General features: G+C 42.5%; 1 long non-coding RNA gene across 1 annotated transcript; it reads left to right on the forward strand.

The window, feature by feature from the left end:
* Positions 1-626: 626 nt before the first annotated feature.
* Positions 627-7,840, forward strand: LOC111261180 (uncharacterized). The gene is made up of 3 exons (XR_002680829.2): positions 627-779; positions 878-1,144; positions 7,629-7,840. It is a non-coding gene; the product is annotated as an uncharacterized LOC111261180 (long non-coding RNA).
* Positions 7,841-13,186: the final 5,346 nt, after the last annotated feature.

Consider the following 13,186-nt stretch of genomic DNA (forward strand, 5'->3'; position numbering starts at 1 on the left):
GCTCTGCCATTGTGGATGGTCCGCATTCGTGGATCCTCCTCATAGAGTGCGCCTCACCCCATTGCGGAGAGTTACTACCTAACCTCACTTTAGCTCCTCACTTTACCTTCAGCATTGTCCTTACAAAGGTGGAACCCATCCAAGCCGGAGTGCTGTTCCTGATTACCTTCAATATGTCGTCATTGCCAACTTTTGCTATGCCTGGCCATGGCCGCACATCGCTTAGTCGCGCCTGTATTGCTGTTGTTCGCTTTTTTGTCCATTTGCTTCATTGTCTCACCAACCTTTGCTCTCTATCATTTGCCCTGTTCGCTACATATGCTGCCTGGCCCTTCGGCCCCTTTTGCTGAACATCGCACCTCAATGCTGACTCACCCGGCCCGCACTTCAGCCGCTTCAACATAAGCGAGGTGCCCTGAGCTAACGATAAGGCCGTGTCAAACAAAAGCTATCGTCCGACTCGAAACTCCAGCTGAACCTCATCCGAATCTCGATGGAGCGTTCATCTGTTTTAATGTTCACAAGAAATCTTATTCACCTCATGTCCTTTTTGTGTTCCCTTTTCCGCGAGTCTTGTACTTTTCTGCTGCAACAGTAACTTGTCTTCGCGGTTGCCGAACCGCACATCCTCCCATGCCTAGCAGCGCGCCCTGTAACAGATATAGCTGCTGTTTCTGCTGAGACATGCGGCAACTGAGAGCCGGAACTGAGATCGACAGTCGCACGTCGTAGGACGGGCTGCTTCTCAAGGAGTTTTCGCCTACCAGACAGCTCTTCAAGTAAGCAGCAAAGCAAGTGAGATAAATGTGTTATTCTATTCCAAGTACTCACCACACCGTTGAACAATGCTACCAGGACTACTGCTCCTCCGTTTCAGACTATGCGCTTAATTCCTCTGGGCGACCGCCAGCTTGGAGAACGACGAGCACTCCTGCCTGCCATTACCACTCCTAACTATTATCTCCTTGAGCTGTACCCAACTGCAGCACTGCGTCTCATAGGAGCCTTCATCTAAGCAAAGGGGGACCTACTTTTCTTCCCTACTGCCTGCACCGGCCTAACTTCACCCCTGCTCCTTTACACAGGCACTCCCTTTTCCGCCGGCACTTAGCCCGATCTTCCACTGCACCCACTCAGCCCCCAGGTAGGTTCTCGCCCAGAAAGACATTGCACTTGGTAGAAGCATCAGAAATCCCTGTGCAAACGGGAAGTGTAGCTCTGTTTAATTACTTCAGTGGTTATTGGTAAGTTTTTTTCTTTGCAGCCACTAAGTAGTTCATAGATATGTGAACAACATAGGCCAGAGTATGGATCTGAGTTCGGCGTACCACCGATCGAATCGATACCGGGTCTAATTTTCGTACGAAACAAGTAGGGCTAAGCCGGTTTCTTCGATAGTTTCTCATAGGTGACAATTTGACGATCCCTTGCTTGAATTATAAATATTACTACTGAATGAGTATATTTGGGGGCCATTATGTCATGAGCATTATATTTGTTATGAATAATATGAAAATTTGTCAATAGATATGCACTACTAGGAACAGCGGGTTTCCGGTACCGTTACTGCCATGTGGAAGTCTTCATTAAATAAGCCGGTATTTATAGATAACGTAGTACTTCACCTAGTAATCCATTCTAAAAAGCACTCTTTTTTTTTTTTTTTTATTATTAATATTTGTGTCTCCTAACTGTCTTCATCCTTTAACATCAAACCTATTACTATCATCAATTTGATCGTTTTCATTTTTTTTTTTTTCACAAATTATGCATATTAAAATGTTATTCGAAACGTCCTTCAAATTTACGCTTCGTTTTAAAAACGTTTTTACCAACATGCGAGATTGGGATTGGTATATAAGAAACGTTAGCAGGTTTAGTGCAGAAGATAACTTCCAGGTTTCAAATATGCTCTTTGTTAAAACATGAGTTTTTCCTCATATATATATATATATATGTGGTCATTATGCTTGAATCACGAGCGTTCACGGCGCCCAGGTTGTAGCTGCTATTTCGCTAACTGTCTGTTTACATCAGTACAACTTTATTATGAATACCCTCATATGGCTCGGCAATGACGAAAAGCAGCTGTAAACCGCACAAGAAAGGAAATCCAAGTATAAGTGTTTTCTAGACACTCTCCTCCACTCCAGAATCATCTTCCTAAATTGGTCAATCATTCGAGTCACTCGAGCCGTTAACTCGCTCATGGTTACACGGCGAATGATGTTCGACTAAAACCCAGTGCAGTCAGCTGGGCTAGAATATCGCTTAAGCCCAAAATTTCTGTTTGCTGGTCCCTGACGGAGTAGATTCGCTGGACGGCTTTCAGAAGCGACACTCGACGTGTTGTACATGAGCGACGTACAAACGTCATAGGTACGTCATGCGCAGCATAATCCAGTTCGCTTCGACAAATTCGCATTGGCGCAACTGTAGCATCAACAGCAAATCTTACTGCTACTGCTAAATCTCAAAGTCTACCTGATAGGCACAATACTACATAACTATTCTGTGTCCTATAATGGATTTTTGAGGATTTATAGACACAGAAGGCCAGAAGACCAGTATGATTAGCGTGCAACCGTGCTATCCGAATAATGCGTAATTGTCAGTAACTAGCCGTGTTCGAGCTGCCCGAGGCAAAGTCACCTGTTCCTAACCTGTAGAGCCGCATCTGCAGCTGACAATTGCCAGGCACTTTGACGAGCAGTTCGCTCGTTTCCATAAAATTACCTGCTGGCTGGTTGGCCGGCCGGCCGGATCAGCACCTGTGTAGCAATGCCGTTCTATACATTGGTTCTATGCTACACTGGCGGATGAAAATTCTATCCAGCACCGCACACGAGCGATAAACATCATTCAAACGCGATGAAAGGTGTGTTGTTAGATGATTCGTTGAATTCGATTGGCTTGTTCATGCACAAGCGTAGGAGGGTATCGGCGAAGCAAGAATAATGGCTTTGAGATTCAACACTGGCAGGTATGATGCCACTTACCTAGCAAGAGGAAAAACTTTTGTGAAAGCTAAACGACTGCAGGAATTGGTAGCGTTCCGGGGTTTTGCCGGTTAAATTTCGATTTAAGTCAAAAGCGCAAACGGCTTTAGTGGTATGAGATGGTTGGACAGCAGCTGCTTGAATTGTAGTTTCGGCAATTTTAATAGCCTCTGTTGCTAAGTGCGCGTTGAATACGGAACACAGTTAAGAGAAGTGAGAAAGGTCGCTAGCTTTAGAAGGATAGCTTAAGATTTTTAATTCCTCTATCCAGTAGAGCTAAACATCCCTTTGAGACAAACTGTATTAAATACGGCTTTTAAATATGATTATTTATTTATCAATGAATAAACGCTTGATACATTTACGCATAGCTGAATATTTGCAAAACAGTATGATCCAATATAGTAGAGAAACACTTCCTATATATTCCGCGCTAAACAGAGAAATAAGATAAGCTCGAAATTTAACGAACCTAACAGGGTTCGTTAACTTGAAGAGTTGCCAAGTTCTACATGATTATCAACCATCAGCTAGATACTCCTCATCACTGCCATCCTCGTCGGTTCCATGAGTTGGCGCAACACTCTGCCCTGTTTCATCGTGACACAGTTACTAAAACTTCCTGGATCAAAATCACCAGGGCAGTAGAAATCAACGTGAAGCCCAGTAAACGAATGCCCCCCCAATCAATTGATGCTCGCAGATGCGACCGAACGTTCACTAAAGCCCGCGACGTCGTCGGCTAAACTCCTCGAGCGCTGATTCTCTAATAAAAAAATAAAAAACCGCATATGAAGAGGGTGAGCAGATGCTCCGTGATACCCCACTTATTTCTTTCTTCGTTTCATCCCATGACTGAGGAAGCGACAAAGAGTGGCTGAAAAAAGAGGTGAGAACAGATCGCTAGCCGCACACTCGGATCAAGAACTGTGCCACAGTTTCGTCAGTAGCTTGGACAAACATTGCCATTGCCCACTCAGTCTTCCTCCTTATTCCGATCTTGCCGTCTCCACTACCTTGCTTTCATGGGGACACTTTTTGTGCGATGTCAGGGTCTGTTCTGTATCGCTTTTCGATTTTGTTTCTACTCCTCATGTATCAAGTACTGCCCAAGATCTTTCGCCTTGGCATGGTTCGCTGTCACAAACGGTCCCTTTTATGCGCCCTTGTTTCGAAGCAGTCGCGCCCTTTTGGGAAAATTAAAGGTTTGGGATCGGATTTTTCCTAACTGCGAATCGAGGGTAGAATGATTCAAGTTTAACAGCCACTCAAAATGCGTACCACGTTCGATTTCGAATTGTCGAACACGTACGTTTTTGAGTGCTAGCCGGAATAGGTGCTTTCGATCGTTCCATTTTCAACCTTAAACTACCGTTGCTGCTATTTAGTATCAGTGTTGATACGTTATGTGAGATCGAAGAGTCATTATTGCTTTATCTTCCCTTTGTTGTAGACACTTTGAACCTTAATAAGTCATTTCTGTGTCTAAACGCTACTCTGAATGAAGCTTGCGATCACTCGAGGAACAGTGAGACAACTGACGGAAGTTCCCGTGACTCCGGCCAGATGCTGCTCCCATATTTAGCCTGTCGTCTCAGTCGAGTAATTTTGCTCAAGCATACTTAGTAACTTTGATAAAGTCGTCTTTAGCTGCCTGAATCGCACTTAAAAGCTTATTTACGTTTTTATTTTTCCTCTTCTCTAGTCGAATCTTCGTCGCTATGCCCAGTTTAAAAATCGAAATGCATAGATTGTTGGACTAGAGGAAGTTGGACGTTACGTTGGAGTAGGCAAAGTAGATAGTAGTAACAAGTAAAATGGCCACCTTGGGCGCTATTTAACGTCGTGTAGGAGCAACTAGGTAAAGAAACGCTGACAATATTTTGAAAGTCGGTCAGGTGAAGATCAGCGTGCTTCAGCAGGAGCTGTCTTTGTTGTGAACAATGAGATTTGTTGCTATCGGTGCACAATAGCAGCGTAGCAAGATTAAAGGTAACGAATAAAATGAAGATTATAAATTGAGCAAATGAATCGGACTAGGCTACTGGGCGCGTGTGGACATTTAAGGAGCCGTTCAGAAAATCCTTTCTTTATTTACGGATATTCATGCAAAACGCAACTGATTAGTCAACGACCATACACCGACAGAGACATAGGTACAGCAGTTTCAGACGCACGGAAAACCATATAGGAGTCGCATTGCTATAAGGTTATAGAGATGGTGTCCCCAAACATTGCTGCGAATGTCAGCACTCTCGGCTAAGAAACTCTATTTGATTCCAGCCAGATCCTGCCTTTCGTCTTACTTGCATATTATATACATTGTGTTTAGCGTCTTCTCTCTTTCAGGGGAGTTTTGGCTCGTGTCGTAACCGCAAATCCTTTTTCCGCTTTCTATCAGAAAACTACTGGCTTCACCCTATCGCCGTGTGAATATTTACTAGTACGCTTGCGACATGCTGTCGAACCCCACGGTCTATCCGTTCATCGAGCAAATTAACACTTCACCGTTTCACCGATGCATCACCCTTGCTAGACGCTAGCTGTTTGTACTCTTTCATCTTTTCCTATTTGGCTACGAAACACCCCACCCAATGCAGCCCAAGCCAACGCTTAATGCGACTCGTCCGTACGACAATTTCGGTAGTCCGGTAGCGGCGCTCTGCTGGTAACGACTTATCTATCTGCAGATACATGCCTCAGGGCCGCGCTGATTCATTCGTATCTACATTTGTAACACTTTATTCAAGCCATGTTCGCGCGGTGTTCCTTGTTGGACGCCCAGGCTGTCGCCTGGGCGTCCAACAAGGAATCTACTGCTAATACCCAATATACGCCGTATATTGTATATATATATACGCCTATATATATATATATATACGAAGTAGTGGAAATTAAAAGCGGCGGGGCCCAAAGGCCGAGCCGTGCGTTTGTTGTTGCCCAGTTACGTACTGTGGCCAGTATGAGGCAACTGAAGCAGTGGCCATGGTGGTAGCGTGCGGTATCTAGCCGGTACAGACAGTTGAACGTGAATATGGAAAATCGTAGGAAGGATGCAAGGAGTGAGTCACCTGTATAGTATGCACTCGGTATGTTTTATGTGTAATAAATAGCTATCAGCGTTATCGTGCTGAGAATACTGTAACCCACGTCGTATTGTTATGTGTGAGTAAGGCAAAGCTGCATTTATTGGGAACAGTGAAGGGTTGGTGGGCTAAAATCGGTTCAACGTAACGTTCATGACATTGGTGACTCATAAAAAAAAATGGTTCACGAATGACCAATTTATAATATTAAAAACTATTCCACACATAATATAAGTCCCAATATCAATATCCGATATTTTTTTCCAGTCGATTTTTTTTACTGTCAGTTTTGAATACGCGTTCGTTTGTAGATAGTAGCATATGGAAGAGTATATGGAGTAATCTGTAATAAATATCTTTGTGCAACTGAGGAAAATATGCCTTAGTTAAGGTAGTGTGCCACAATTTCGATTATTATATTTTCTATTTTGATATTCAAGTCCAACTCATATATCACTTCTTATAACTTTTAACGTAATTATATTGAAATCAGCGTTTTTCAAATGAACCCTATTTATATTAACGATTTGTAGTACTTATCTAGCAACCACTCGCTAGTAAAGTACTCAACATTTTCCTGCAATAACGGACGCAAATCCAAACGGCCTTCGATTGGCAAGCTGCAACGAAGTGTTGCCTATGTCCTTCGAGTATATAACTTGCAGTTACGACCCTATGCCCCTCAGTGATGTTTCCTGTAACAGCAACAGTAGTTCTTACCTTCGTGATCCTCATATACAACATTCGTGATGACGCCGAAGTTCCCAAATAAGCTTCGCTCATGGCGTTTTCGTAAAGTTCTTCTTTTTTCTGCCTCTGCCCGCTCTACCGTTAAGCAAACTTCAATTGTAATATGATGTGCCGATCTAATATAGCACTCTACATACAATACTGACACGCTACCGCATTTCCATCTTTTTTTTCCTCCTCAAACCTGATCCTTTCCTTAGCGCTCATTGGAAGAACACGCAATGAGAATGCCTCACAAGCGGCAGCAACAGAAGGGACGACAGGGAGCAGGTGTACTGTATCATACGAGAGTTGCGGGTGCATATTGTAAACGGGTCTTTCATGTCCCTATAGCAGTGTCTAATCCTTAACTTCGTACGAGCTTCGTATGCACCTGGACGCTTGTCCGCAGGCCTTGCCCGCTGTGCCAGCTTTTGTCGGCCGTTGATACTACAGACTTACTCGGCTAGCCGAAGAATAGATTACAGAAAGGTTACGTTCCGCGTATAGCAATTGTTATTACTGTTTCTGAAGCTGTTGTTGTTCCCGTGTACTGACGATGATGCCCGAATCATGTCAGCTGTACCGTTACAGCTTGGAAAAATGCCAGCCAGCTGCCTGCTGAGGCAGACTGATCAGCCTTATATACCTAGCCTGGAAATCGTCCTTCTGATTATTTTTCTAGCGTAAAATCAAATAAACGTGAATCAAAGTTAAATATTGACCCTATTGAGTAACTTTATAATGCGTATATATGACACAGAGTCTACTTCTATCACTATATTTCTTCGTACTGTTTGGCCCATTCGTATAGGCGAGTAAGACCCGGGTCGCTATCAACGAACCAAGCAATCAAAGAGCAGGATCAAGACAGAAAAACCTCGCCAAAGCCGAACCGAGTGGGCTCGATTTTTAGCGGCAAAACACAACGTGTCCTGGCAGTATCGGCCCATCTCGCTAACGAATCATCATTAGCTGCAAACTATACGGCGCAGTACGCTGTACGTAAGTTGTCGTTGGAACGGTTTTCCGCTACGATCAATATTCTGACTTTAGCTGGCCAAACCTCCACCAACGGTTCCGGCGTACGCCACGGTCTGCTAGCGAACCCGTTTCTAATGGACATAACTCTCAGGCGTCCAAGGCCGACAGACGTCTGTCGGTCTCGAAAATCTTAATGCAACAGCATTAATGGTTGTTGTCCAGTATACACCTCGCTCCTCGTTAAAGGGCGGATAATCATAGTGAATAGATGAAGAGGCGGGGAAATGAAGAATTAGAGAGCGACAGTAGCGTATGGAATGTATAGACGCAAGAAGGAGAAAAGAGTTGAAAAGGAAAGTATCGAACAAGAGAGAAAACGATGGACAGGATGACCGGGACAGCTACGATGTCCGTCATATGTTACGAACAGACGGGCGTGCGGGGCAATGCAACCGCTGGTAGTAACTTAGCGGCGTTAAAATATCTAATGTTATGTAGAACAACGGCTGAATGGGAAAAGGCCAGACGAGCGTTTAGCATCTTTGTTATAATAACAATAATATCGCTTGCGAATATTCATATGCGTATGCATGTGTATGTACGTGAGCTTGGTGTGGGGTATAAGATACGTGCATGTGTATAGAACATGTGGCGTATGGACGAGTATGTACGACAAATTAGATAAAACGGCAACTGCTATCGTGCTCTAAAGTATGGTAAATTTATTCGAATTTATTCCAAGTTGTTATCCGTTTAAAAACCCAGTCGTCATTATATAAAAGTGCAGTTCTGATGTGCACGTGCTTCAATAAATAGAAAGGCTTTTTCTGTCAGTCTTCGTACAGCTGGGGTTTTGTTCAATTATACTGATATTCATGGCAGCTGGCTAATTACGAACTTGAACATTATGATTCAGGTTTTGTCACCCAATGCCCATTGTCATAATCTCAGTTCGGCGCTAATCGATAATGTCTGGCTTAACTGTGTGTGATAGACCTAGCCGGTTTCGAGCAAATGGGTCAAATCAAACTCAACGGGTCTCAACGTTATCTTCTACGGAACTTTTTGCATATGCTACACAATTCATGTAAGGAAATTTCTTGTTCTATGGAGTTGAAAAAAGGTACGTTTTAACGCGTTTTTTTTTTTTTGTTTTAATTCCGCTGGCCCCAATCCTTGCCTGCGCGTTCAGTACAGTTTGCCACTTCAGGCTTTTTGGCCTCTTCTACCAGTCCGCATTGCAGAAAAACAGAACTTAGTAGAGACAACACAAACAATCCTAGCGGAATTGTGCTAAATATAGATTAATTTTTCTTATCCTTATTATGCGTGTAAAAACAACTAATAGTAGTACCACCACCTATGTTTTTTTTTTTTTTATTTATTCATCTAGTACTGATCAGTCCTAATCATTTTTTAAACCCAAAAAATTTTATTTAAGTTAATTCATTAGTAACTAGTAGGAGAATTAAGGGTGCATTTTCATCACTTCTTTCACTGTGTATTTTGTCGAATCTCTGTTTCGGAAACACTTCAAAATATAGGTGCCGTGTATTGGTAGAACTCTACGTCTAAGCTAAAAACGTTGCTTTGCAAAGTTTCTAAATGGCTGCCTAGACTCGAACTATGCATTTAAGTGTAAGCCATTGGCCGAGTTTGGTAGAGATTTTTGAAGTGTTACTGGGAGAAAACAATAACCGGACAACTGGTACACTACACACTCAGAAATTAAGCTCTTTTCAGATTACAATCGTCACCTTTTTATTTCTTTCGATAAACAAAATTGTACCACAAGTACTGGTGTTCAACCAGATACGTGGTATCTGTTAGCGGCTATATGGGAAACAGCTTAGGGTATTGATTTTCAATACAAATGATACGGTATCACACGTCGATGTTTACGAATACTTCAATGCTCCTTGTTCTCTCGTTGATAGTGTGCATACAGATAATGTATATATGTGCAATTATTAGAAACATTATGTTTGGCATATGAATCAAACGATTGCTGAAGGCCCAGGAGAAGGTCAGTAGGGGATATGGCCACGTGCATTATTGATCTTTATGTCCTACGGCGTATCAGCAACATGTACATATGCCGAGAATAAGGTCCTTGCCTAAGATGAGCCCCTGGATTTGACACGGGCCAGGCCGACAATACTGTATATATGACAGACGATCAAAGGCAAATGGCAGAGGCATACTAAGTCGCTGTCCAGGTAGGCAAATGCGACTGAGAAGTGGAAGCTATACCGCATATCTGTTTCTGCCCGCTGTCCTATTCTAGCCAGATGAATGCAGACCCATTTGACTTCACTTCAGAATGCGTCTCCTGGAATAGTAAACATCTTTAGAAAGGTCAAGCCAATATTGAAGAAGTGAACAGTGACGGGAAAGAACATATTAGACAGAAATGAGACCGACACGGATGAAACTAGATTTAATATCATCATTTCGAAATTGCCGTAGATGCGCATTTGTAAAGCAGAACATTGGCCCAACGAATAATAAGATCGTAATAAAACTTAGGAGCTTGAAAGATAGACAGTCTTTGTATATGGACTCAGGTTGAAACGATCTGGAACATAGATTCTCCGCCTGCAGAAATTATCTATCTGTCCCCAAACGAGAGATGTATGTTAAAAAACAATTCTATCCAGATCCCATTTATTTGATTATACAATATACATCTTACTCTTTCGTAAATGATGGAAAATGTATGTGACGTTTTGAAAATAATACTAATATAATAATAATTGCGACGGTATGGCAAACAAAACCCACTCATGTTTTTCAAATGTTAAACCGTAGTTGCTTTAAACATGCACCGATTCCTAGTTACATGGGCGATCCAGTATACAGAATAAATTTCCGTAACGATCACTTTAATGGTTAGCGCTATCAATCAATTTGCCATTATTCCAATGACTGTACATTCTTGCGGAAGCGGACTCGGCAAAGTCCATCACGAATCACCGACGAACAGCAATCTAGCATAGTCCTGTACAAAACAGGCCAGCTTAATACACGCACAATCGCAAATCGATGTCCTGTTTTTCACTCCTCAAAGTGTGCTTTGGCATTGGCGCAACGCCAGGGGACAATACTGGAACAATGGTATGTATCGAAGCATAGAGGCGTAGATACAAAGGAACCAAGTCAAAAGGACTAACCACATCAAGTTTATACCATAGCTGCGACAGCGCGTGCTGACCGCATTGTTTGAAACGAGCAAAGTGCATTTTCAGGCGAGTGTATATCTCGAGAAGAGGAAGCCTCGACCCTCATCGCGACATCATCTTTTGTACATAGCTGTAGTACACACTAAAGGAATATAGTCTGAGATCCCAGTCGACTTCCCTTTGATTTAGCCCTAGCGCATATACATGTTATTACTAAGGCAATGCAAATGAATTTCACTGGAGATTACTGTTGCATTATGTCTTCTTGTTGATGAAATTATTGTTCGGTTAGTGTTAACATTGTAGCCTGCAGGGATTAGAACCCGCCTCCAAACAGATGCAAAATTTTCAGCTGAGTCAGCCTTAGAGCCAGCCAGGCCAAATGATTGGAAATAAACTCGTGATATACAGCGCACTTCCTATCTAACTGGCCTTAATGACTTACTAACTCCTTCTACTTGTACAGTGAAAACTCCAACACGCCATGATGCACAAGAAGACACGAAATCTCTTCTTCGATGGAAACACCCTCTATCTTTCGAATTTTACGTCTGGTATCGCCGTTAAGCATTCTACCAGTCGGCTGGCTCCTAGCACAAAGTGCAAATTGTCTGTGCCAGGTTTTGAATCTGGATCACAATGTGTACGTGAGATTAACAGGTACATACGAGGGCCCCTAAGCTATCACGGGGACTCAGAAGAAACACGTACTGCACCTCGACCGAACAAAATCCTCAAATCCCGTCGGCCTCATTATCCTAGTCCATAAAGTTTCTTTGCTGACACATCTAACTTTGCAGGTTGACATCCTTTCAAATCGTATTCGATATATTACTTGCCAATTTTTAATTAATCAACAACGAAGTTTGCTGAGCGTCGCATTCACATTAAAGGATTGTTTGTCTAGATAAAAAAAAAGAAAAATTATCTATCAAAGTAACACAGGGAGTTCATATTAGTTCGTTACCCCCTCTTACATTACATGTCGTTTGATCACGATTTACTTGAATCGTATTTCTCATAGTCAAGACGACGACGACATATATGCCTGTCGTAGTCACCTTTTTCCATGGAAGCCCTTAGCTGTAATAATGCTATCGCGTGTTTTGTGGGGTGGTCGTGGACGCTTTATGGCTTTGTCCATTGAAGGCAGAGTTTGTTCTGTCGTGTACTCAATGAATCTGAACATATCGATAGTTTTTTTTAATACGAAACACTTGTTTTGCATAAGGGCTATCGACAGGCCTTTCAGATCATGGCACACGAAAGAGTCCTCTAGTCAACAGAACAAACGATGAAAATGGACTTTAGCCCATTTTGTTCATCACTGTTCAAGAAGGCAGCTCCTACTTAGACACCGAGAATTTCAAATTAGCGGATCCACGGAAGGCCTACCCAGCGATAGTTTTACAAGCCCGATCTGATTCGCTTACCTGCCGTGTCCCGGACACACCGCGTCGTGTAAGGCTAGCAGTTTCAGAAGGCCGCCTCGTGTAACAGTCGTGTACAATAAGCTGTCGCTTCTTGAATTTCTGCGTATGATGTACAATGGGACGCAATAGATTTTTGAGGCACGAAAACGTACCACAACTAACATATTTGTATCTATTAATGCTACAGTTTGGATTCTCGTATGCGCCTACTTACCGACTGCTATACGAAGTCAACATGATTTGATAACTTCATGTTCAAGGGTAAGGTTTATTAATTAGTTGGAACGTGCTCCTACATATGTGTGTGTGAATTAAGTTCTTCGAAAAGCCTTGGGTCATAACAAAATCATTCGATACGTCAAAGTTATGAGGTTATATCTCTACAGATTGACCTGGTTAATACATTCCTAGGTCACCAGATCGAGAGCATTTTTAATCATCAATACATGTTATGTTAGTTAATACATCCCCAAATCGTACTCCAAGCAGAAGAACAAACAATTCACAAAAAGGGAGCACCTTTCTTCTTTGATAGATACGTTTAATTACGGATTTTACTACGCATTCTACTCTGCAATAATTTTCTGCTGAAATAAGAAAAACGCGATTGATAACTAAGGAAGTCTCGCCACCAAGAGTGCCTTCCGTCGTTTTTGAATTGAATATTTAGAAATGAACGCAGTATACAAAACCAACAAAGCGAGTGATTCGGAGCATCTACGTAAACGTCGTCTGTCTTGCCAGGCGCTGATCTGGACAAAAGTAGCGAGTGG

Source organism: Varroa jacobsoni, unplaced genomic scaffold (genome assembly GCF_002532875.2).
Source record: "Varroa jacobsoni isolate VJ856 unplaced genomic scaffold, vjacob_1.0 scaffold_529, whole genome shotgun sequence".
In the NCBI taxonomy this organism is placed as follows: Eukaryota; Metazoa; Arthropoda; class Arachnida; order Mesostigmata; family Varroidae; genus Varroa; species Varroa jacobsoni.